Here is an 8,920-nt window from a genome sequence, read left to right as displayed (position 1 = left end):
ACAACTCTGTACTTCAGTAATGTATTCACAGTATGTAGTTGAGAGGCTTCTTTACAATTTAAAAGCCTTTTGCCTCTTGTTTCCTGATTCTGAGTCTTCTTTCAACATATTTTTCACTAGATCCTACTATGCCCAACTTTTCATTGAAGGCACCATTTATTAAGATATATGTTAATACATCTATTTCTTAGCATACCTTCTTTTTGAGACACAATTCAAAATATATTTTTCTATATCATTCCTTTCCTGATCTCATCCAGGAGTTGGATGTGTTCACTTTCTCTGTCTATCTGTCTCTTTCTCCAAACTACATTATATTTGCTTTTTGTTGGTTGGCGGGGGTGTTTTTATTAAACAAGTTCATAGAATACAACTGTCTAAGGAAAGGAGGGAGAAAATAAAGATTCTTATGCATGTGAATCAGGCCTTGGTTTATCATGCATATTTCTAAGTAAAGAAAAGAGAGATTTAGGTATGAGTCAAGAGAAAGATCAGAGGCATTTCACTTCTAGAGTCAAAAAGCATTCTGCATTCAGTCTTGTCAAAAGGAACTCAGTCTTATTTCCTTGGCAGGAACTAGCTACTCATACCTGGAAATATGAATGCTTTTACACTTGTGTTCATGCCCTCCATTCTATAACAAGGAGGTGAAAATTAACATGGATTAACAGTCATCCTTTAACTGGATCCATGCTAAGTATAGTTTTTTGTTTGCTGGTTATTGAGATGAGTGAGGTTTACCTAGTCTCAGGGGAGAGAGTGTTCTTCACTTTCCTGCTTGGATCTTTGTACAAGTTAGTCTTTATTGTCTCAGAAAGGATGCTGTTGGTCAAGCCATTCTCATCACACTGACCCTCACTCTTGGTAAGAACCAACTTTTGAACCTTTATGACCAGGAGGCTTTTTGAACTGGGAGGTGGGCCAAGAACCACCAGAGATGCTGATAGAAGGTTTTAACATTGTTGTTTTCTGCTACCAGATGAATGATGCTGCACTCTGGTCTGGGGGTTTCTCATGGGTAGAGAGTTCACTGCTGATGCTACAACTTACTCCACTTCCTCTGCTGCTACTAGACGTAAAAGTCTTAATTTCACCATCATACCAGGAAGCTTTTCCCTTGGTCCAACCAGTGAATCACTAAAACAATGAAACCTGCATTAGCTATCTCAGCTGCTTCTATCTTTTCTTAATTTTTTTTGGAGATCATCATTCTCTTGTCCACCATATAAATCTATGAATTCTAATTCAAATGTGTGGGCAGATATGAACTTTGTACCTGTTCTCTTTTATTTGTACCTGTCCTTTAACCTAAAGTTTGACGTCTACCAGGTATTTGTTCTATTCCCATAGATGATGGTCTTTTTTTTTTCCCCTTTGGTCCAAGTCATGAGATTCTAGGTTCACAATCTCCTTTTAGAAGTATCCAGCCGCTGGTTCTGCTGGAGGAGATGGCTTCTATTTTTCCTTTGTTCTTTCCTATAAGAAATCTTCATCACTTCCACTTCCTGTATAGTATCAGAATGCTAGTTCTGCAATTGCTCCAAAAATAGCCTATTGACCTCCCCCTAAATCAACAGCAGCTGCTTGTTCAAGAACTCCATCTGCTGCTGGACTGACTCACTATTTGGAAGCTTTTGAGAAACTTGACCGAGAAATAACTCTGTGAGTGAGGCAGAGTTATACACTTTATTATTAGCATTCTTTAATTCTAACCTCAGATATGCAATCATATGTGGACAGTTTTCCAGCTTTGTTTGTAATTTCTGGCTCTGGTTGTAAAATTCCTCCTGATCATATTGCAGCTGTCTGATCTGGTGATAGAGTTGGGTCACCACAGTGTTACGTTTATCTTGAAGCTGATTCTATCTGGACTATTCTTTTTGCTAAGGACTAACTTTCCACATCTGGATATCCTACCTGTGTAGCTTCTATGATCAACACCATAGAAGTGGCGTATTCTTTCAGTGCTATTTCTTTGATCTACTTTCATAGTAGTCACCTCTTCCAGAGAGCATGTTGCTGTTGTTTTTTTTTTTTTTAATTTAGAGTATTTTTCCATGGTTACATGATTCATGATTTTTCCCACCCCTCTTTCCTCCCTCCTCCTGGAACTGACAAGCAATTCCACTGGGTTATATATATATATATGTCATTGTTCAAAACCTATTTCCGTGTTATTCATATTTATAATAGAGTGACCTTTTAATGCCAAGACCCCAATCATATATTCCCACCAAACTATGTGATTGATCATATGTTTTTCTTCTGCGTTTCTGCTCCCACAGTTCTTTCTCTAGGTGTGGATAGTGTTCTTTCTCATAAGTTCCTCTGGATTGTCCTGGATCATTTAATTGCTGCTAGTAGAGAAATCCATTATATTTGATTGTACCACAGTTTATCAGTCTCTCTGCATAATGCTTTCCTGGTTCTGCTCCTTTCACTCTGCATTACTTCCTGGAGGTTGTTCTAGTTCACACAGAATTCCTCCAGTTCATCATTTCTTTCAGCACAATGATATTCCATCACCATCAGATACCACAATTAGTTCAGCCATTCCACAATTGATTGGATACTATCTCATTTCCCAGTTTTTTGCCACCACAAAAAGTGTGGCTATGAATATTTTTGTACATGTCTTTTTCCTTTTCTCTTTGGGGTACAAACCCAGCAGTGCTATGGCTGGATCAAAGAGCAGACAGTCTTTTAAGGCCCTTTCAGCATAATTTCAAAATGCCCTCCAGAATGGTTGGATCAATTCACAACTCCACCAGCAATGCATTAATGTCCCAATTTTGCCATATCCCCTCCAACATTTATCACTTTCCTTTGCTGCCATATTGGCCAGTCTGCTAGGTGTGAGGTAGTACCTCAGAGTTGTTTTGGTTTGCATTTCTCTAATCAGGAGGGATTTAGAACATTTTTTTCATGAAGTTATTGGTAGTGTTGATTTCTTCATGTGAAAACTGCCAATTCATGTCCCTTGACCATTTGTAGATTGGGGAATGATTTGGATTTTTCATAAATTTGACTTAGTTCTTTATATATTATGAAAATTTAACCTTTGCCTGAGAGTTTTGTTATGAAAAATTATCCCAATTTGTTATTTTCCTTCTAATTTTGGTTGCATTCATTTTGTTTGTTAAAAAACCTTTTAATTTGATATAACCAAAGTCATTCATTTTACATTTTGTAATGTTCTCTATCTCTTGCTTGGTCTTAAATTCCTTCCTTTCCCATAGATCTGACAGGTATCTATTCTATGTTTATCTAACTTATTTATGATTTCACTTTATATATTTAAGTCATTTACTGAATTTTGAATTTATTTTGGAATAGGGTGTAAGATATTGGTCTAAACTAATTTTTCCCATGATGTTTCCCAAATTTCCCAGCAGTTTTTGTCAAATAGTGAGTTCTTATCCCAAAAGCCAGGATCTTTGGGTTTATCAAACACTAGTTATGAAGGTCACTTACCCCAAGTCTATTCCACTGATCCACCCTTCTGTCTCTTAGCCAGTACCATATTGTTTTGATGACCACTGATTTATAGCATAGTACTGCTAGGCCCCCATCCTTTACATATTTTTCATTATTTCCCTTGATATTCTTGATCTTTTGTTCTTCCAGATGAAGTTTGCTATAATTTTTTTCTAATTTTATAAAAAAAAAAGGTTTTTGGTAGTTTGATAGGTATGGCACTGAATAAGTAGATTAATTTGAGTAAAATTGTCACTTTTATTATGTTAGCTCATCCTACCCATGAGCAATTAATGTTTTTCCAATTGGATAGATCTAGTTTTAATGTGTGAAAAGTGTTTTGTTGTTGTATTCATATAATTCCCGTGTTTGTCTTGGTAGATTAATAAATATTTTATGCTCTCTAGAGTGATTTTAAATGGAGTTTCTCTTTTTAACTCTTACTGTCAGGATGTGTTGGAAATATATAGAAATAGTGATGATTTATGTGGGTTTATCTTGTACCTTGCAACTTTGCTAAAAGTCGTTAATTATTTCCACTAATCTTTTAGTTGATTTTCTAGGATTCTTTAAGTAAACCATCATATCATCTGCAAAGGGGTAGTTTAGGCTCCTCATTGCCTACTTTAATCCCTTCAATTTCTTTTTCTTCTCTAATTGCTATTGCTAGCCTTTCTAGTACAATAGTAAATAATAGAGGTGATAACGGGCATCCTTGCTTCACTCCTGATCGTATTAGGAAGGCTTCTAACTTGTCCCCATTGCAGATGATATTTGCTGATGGTTTTAAATACATACTGTTTATTATTTTGAGGGATGGCCCTTCTATTCCTATACTTTCTAGTGTTTTCAAAAGGAATGAGTTTTGTATTTTGTCAAAGTCTTTTTCTGCGTCTATTGAGATAATCATGTGATTTTTATTGGTTTGCTTGTTGATATGGTCAATTATGTGGATAGTTTTCCTAATATTAAACCATCCTTGCAATCCTGGTATAAATCCCCCCTGGTCATAGTGAATAATCCTCATGATCACTTGCTGTAGTTTGTTTTTACTAGTATTTTGTCTAAGATTTTTGCATCTATGTTCATTAAGGAGATTGGTCTGTAGTTTTCTTTCTCTGTTTTTCATCTGCCTGACTTTGAAATCAATACTATATTTGTGTCATGAAAAGAATTTTATTTCTTTTAATTTTATTTCTTTTATTTAGACTCCTTCTTTGCTTATTTTGTCAAATAGTTTGTATAGTATTGAGATTAGTTGTTCTTTAAATGTATGATAGAATTCATTTGTGAATCCATCTGGCCCTGGGGATTTTTTCTTAGAAAGTTCCTTGATGGCTTGTTTAATTTCTTTTTCTGAGATGAGATTATTTAAGTATTCTATTTCCTCTTTTGTTAACCTAGGCAATTTATATTTTTGTAAGTATTCACCCATTTCACCTAGATTGCCATATTTATTGCCATATAATTGAACATAATACTTTTTAATAATTACCTTAATTTCCTCTTCATTAAATGTGAGATCACCCTTTTCATCTTTAAAACTGTTAATTTGCTTCTCTTCTTTCTTTCTTTAATTAGATTAACCAGGACTTTATCTATATTATTTGTTTTTTAAAAGTACCAGCCCCTCGTCTTACTTATTAGTTCAATAGTTCTTTCACTTTCAATTTAATCATGTTGCTATTTTTTTTAAATGCTCATAGAGCAACTTGTTATGTAGCTACAACAATCAGTTCCAAAGCATATGAATCCCATCTGAGGTTGGAGAACCTCCAAAGTGGGTCCAATTGACAGACTTACTGGGCAAAGACTACTTGGTATATATGTCTCTATTCACTGTTGTATCAGTCTATCTAGTAAGTCCACTGGGATAATAGCCAGTGGTGGATATTCTCCTTCTGTGAAGGAAATCCTTTCATAAGTAGTCTGGCAGCAGCATCTCCAGAAAGCTGATCATATTGGGTAAATTGTCTACTTCTAACCCACAATTTTCTCTGAGATGGAATTTTACAATGGCTTAGTATGACTTTCAATGGAGTCTAACTTTTCCTGTTACCAGCAGGGCAATTTTTGGGTACACTGACAGGGTTTATCTTTGGGAATAAAGGCTTGCTTTGGTGTATCAAGTCCAAACTTTTAACAAATTAGAGGGTTAGACTAGATAATCTCTAAGATCTCTTCTAGCTTTACATCCTATGATTGGGTCACTGCTTCCTCCTCCTCACTACTTGCCTCTCATAGATTTTCCACTCTACAGTGTGCCTTTATCTTCTGTACTGGTTTTATTTATATTCTCCATATGCATAAATTTTTTATATTATTCTTCTTGAACTAATTTAAGCTCTTTAGGACTATATCTTTTTTGTTTTTGCATCCCCAAAATAGTGCATGACTTTCCCTTAAAAATAATTTTAGTCATATTCAAGTCTCTATGACCCTTTTCAGAGTTTCCTTTGCAGAGATAGTGAAGTGGTTTGCCATTTCCTTCTCCCAGCAAACAGTGCTAAATTACTTACCCAAGGTCACACTGCTAGTAAATGTCTGAGGCTCGTGTAGATGCGTCTTCCTAATTCTAAGCCTAGTGCTCTATCTACCTCGCCTAGCTACCTATATAATGTGTGGTACATAGTTAGTATAATTAATATTAGTCTACTTAATAATTATTACTTAATATAATTAATGTATTAAGAAAATACTAATGAATGCTTATTGATTAATTGATTGATGTTGATTAAAATTTGATGTTGAAATTGGTTTCCTTGGACAACTTCTCCACTTTTTAATCCTCTGGAGTAAATTTTGATGTTTAAGTTGAAATTATTGTTATGGTATTTTTCATTACCCTTGCAATATGAAATGACATTGAGGAATCTGGGGGATTCAGTGGACAGAGATCTAGATCTGGAGTCATAAAAATATGTTCAAATCCAGCATCTTGCTATGTGACCCTGTGCAATCTGCTAATTTAGTTCTGCCTCAGTTTTGTCAACTGTAAAATAGGGATAATAATAGTATCCATTTTCCAGGGTTGTTATAAGGATAACTTGTAATTAGCACTTTATAAGCTTAAAGCACTATATTAATGGTAGTTATTATTAATGAACAAAAGTCTTATGAAATGATATATCTTATTTCCTTTGGAATTACAGTAATACCAATTATGCCAATTTTTTACATGCCTCTCTAAAGAGAATCTGTGAACCAACCTTTCCTTTGGCTACAACTTTGGAGATTCCCTTTTCTCATATAGTAATAATGTCAATACTGATAGGATTTTGAATCAGGTTCATTATAGTGGTTCTTAGCCTGGGATCTATACATCTATACAAAAGGAGCTATGAACTTGGATTAGAGCAAAAAGTCATCATTATTTTCACTAACTCCTAACTGAAATTTGGTATTTCCTTAAATTATGAATATAGGTTACAAATATTATTCTGAGAAAATATCCAGAGATTTCAACAGACTGTCAAAGGAGTTAATAATTCACTGATAATTAAACAGGCTATACACATCAACAGTTAAATAAATGTCTGCAAATTGTGTGATTTTTAGTACCTTTTGCCCTGTTTGTGGTATGAAAATATATCAAGTACAATAAAACTTTAAGCATATTTCTTTCCTAATTCTTTTTACTCCTCAGAATTTCCAAACTCTATATTTAAAGCATAATTTTAGTATCCAGTTCAGTGAATTTCAGCCTTATATTCTAAATACTAATTTAGAAACTCATTAGTAGTCTGAAATGAACTTTAAAAATTATTTTGTTGAAAATAAATCATGATTTGACAGAGATAAACAAGTATTCTTTGAAATCCAAACCATAAAATCTGAGTGGTATCTGAACTTGGCAGAATTATAACTGGAAGAATAAACAGTAGATTTGAAAGTCCTAGAAAACTTATGACTCACAATGAGTTTCTCCACATGGACAAATCACTTGTTTAAATTTTACATTTTCTCCTCTACTCAAAACCATGTCCATTATTATTCAATATCTTCCATTTCTTTTTCTGAACTTAGATCCAGTTTGGCTTCTGGATTATTTTGGGGGTGGTTTTTACCTTGCTTGGGGACCTTTTCACTTTAATAAATCAGCTGTGTCATCACTCTTACAAAAGAAAGTAAGATTCATGTTTAGTGATCAAATATGGTAGTTTGGTAGACTCTGAGATAAATTGCAGGCATTGGAACTACTTGTCAGGGGATGAATGAAGATGATTCCTCATTGAATTAGAAAGAGATTTTAGTTCATCTTCTTCGGACCTTGACATGTAGATGTAATAGAATATCAATTCGATAGTATTCAGAAGCAGCCCAAAGTAGTGCTTCCTAATAGCAGAATAGTGCAAACTTGATTTTAAATAGCCCAAATTGTTATAGGCTTGAAATATTTTTGACTGTTAACATTAAATCAATTCCTGTTTCATTAAGTACAAAATTATACCATTTTCCTTACTCACATTTCCCCCACATTTCATTGCTTGGCCTTCAGAGTCAGTTTCAGGCACAGTGCTTCTAATACAAAATATGCCAGTAAACTTTAATATTTGCTTCTCTTGCCAGTGGAAGCTCAGGCACTCCATTTGCTCATCACAGAACACTGAGATGTTCAAAGTTTTAAATACTTAAATATCTGAAACATTCAAAATTCTTGCTAAATATTGAGGATTATGAAAATAATCTGGCAAATAGTCACATTCCTCTTGTCTTGGATATGGAATGACATGCTAAAAGAATATAATCATAAAATTTTTGGACCTGGAAGGGGCCTTAGAGAAATATTGAATTTTAGAGCTGGAAAGCATCTTATAAGTGTATAGAAATTAGCTCCCTTATTTTAGTGATAAAGAAGTTCTTTCTTGGGCACCTACAAATAAGTTTGAGTTTCCTTTTTGATAAACAAGCCCTTCCTACTGCCCTTTTGTCACTCAGATTACTAGCTTATCTTCTGTTTACTGTCATTACAAAAATATAGAAAGAATAACTTACAATTGCTCCCTTTGCTCCTATTAACCCATCCCTTCTTCAATTCTCTGTAATCAGACTTCCATCCAGAAAACTAAAAATCTCTCTCTCCAAGTTGAAAAAAAATTACATGATTATTTCCAAGTTCAATGACTTTAAAAAATCCTGTTCAGCAGCATTTCAATCAATTAATGAATAAGTATTGATTACATACCTGTCATTATGCTCAGGAGCCCCTGGGATTACCTGTACAAAAAATGAAACAATTCTTAATCTCAATGTGGAAGGCAACAAATTTTCTAATATGGAAGAAAGCAAATAAAGTCAAGGCAACAAGCTGTTTTCAAGTGTCAATTCTGACCCAGGCAAATGCTATGTTCTGAGGGTACAAAGAGAGGCATAAAAATAGTACCTACCTTCAAAGAACTCATAATCTAATGAAGGAAGCAACATATAAGAAACAATGCATTGA

At 34.2% G+C, this 8,920-nt stretch overlaps 1 pseudogene; it reads right to left on the bottom strand.

Moving 5' to 3' along the window:
- Positions 1 to 737: 737 nt before the first annotated feature.
- On the bottom strand, positions 738 to 8,669 carry LOC103099337 (hamartin-like; annotated as a pseudogene).
- Positions 8,670 to 8,920: the final 251 nt, after the last annotated feature.

Source organism: Monodelphis domestica, chromosome 4 (genome assembly GCF_027887165.1).
Source record: "Monodelphis domestica isolate mMonDom1 chromosome 4, mMonDom1.pri, whole genome shotgun sequence".
Classification (NCBI taxonomy): Eukaryota; Metazoa; Chordata; class Mammalia; order Didelphimorphia; family Didelphidae; genus Monodelphis; species Monodelphis domestica.
This window is presented reverse-complemented; position numbering and strand designations above follow the sequence as displayed.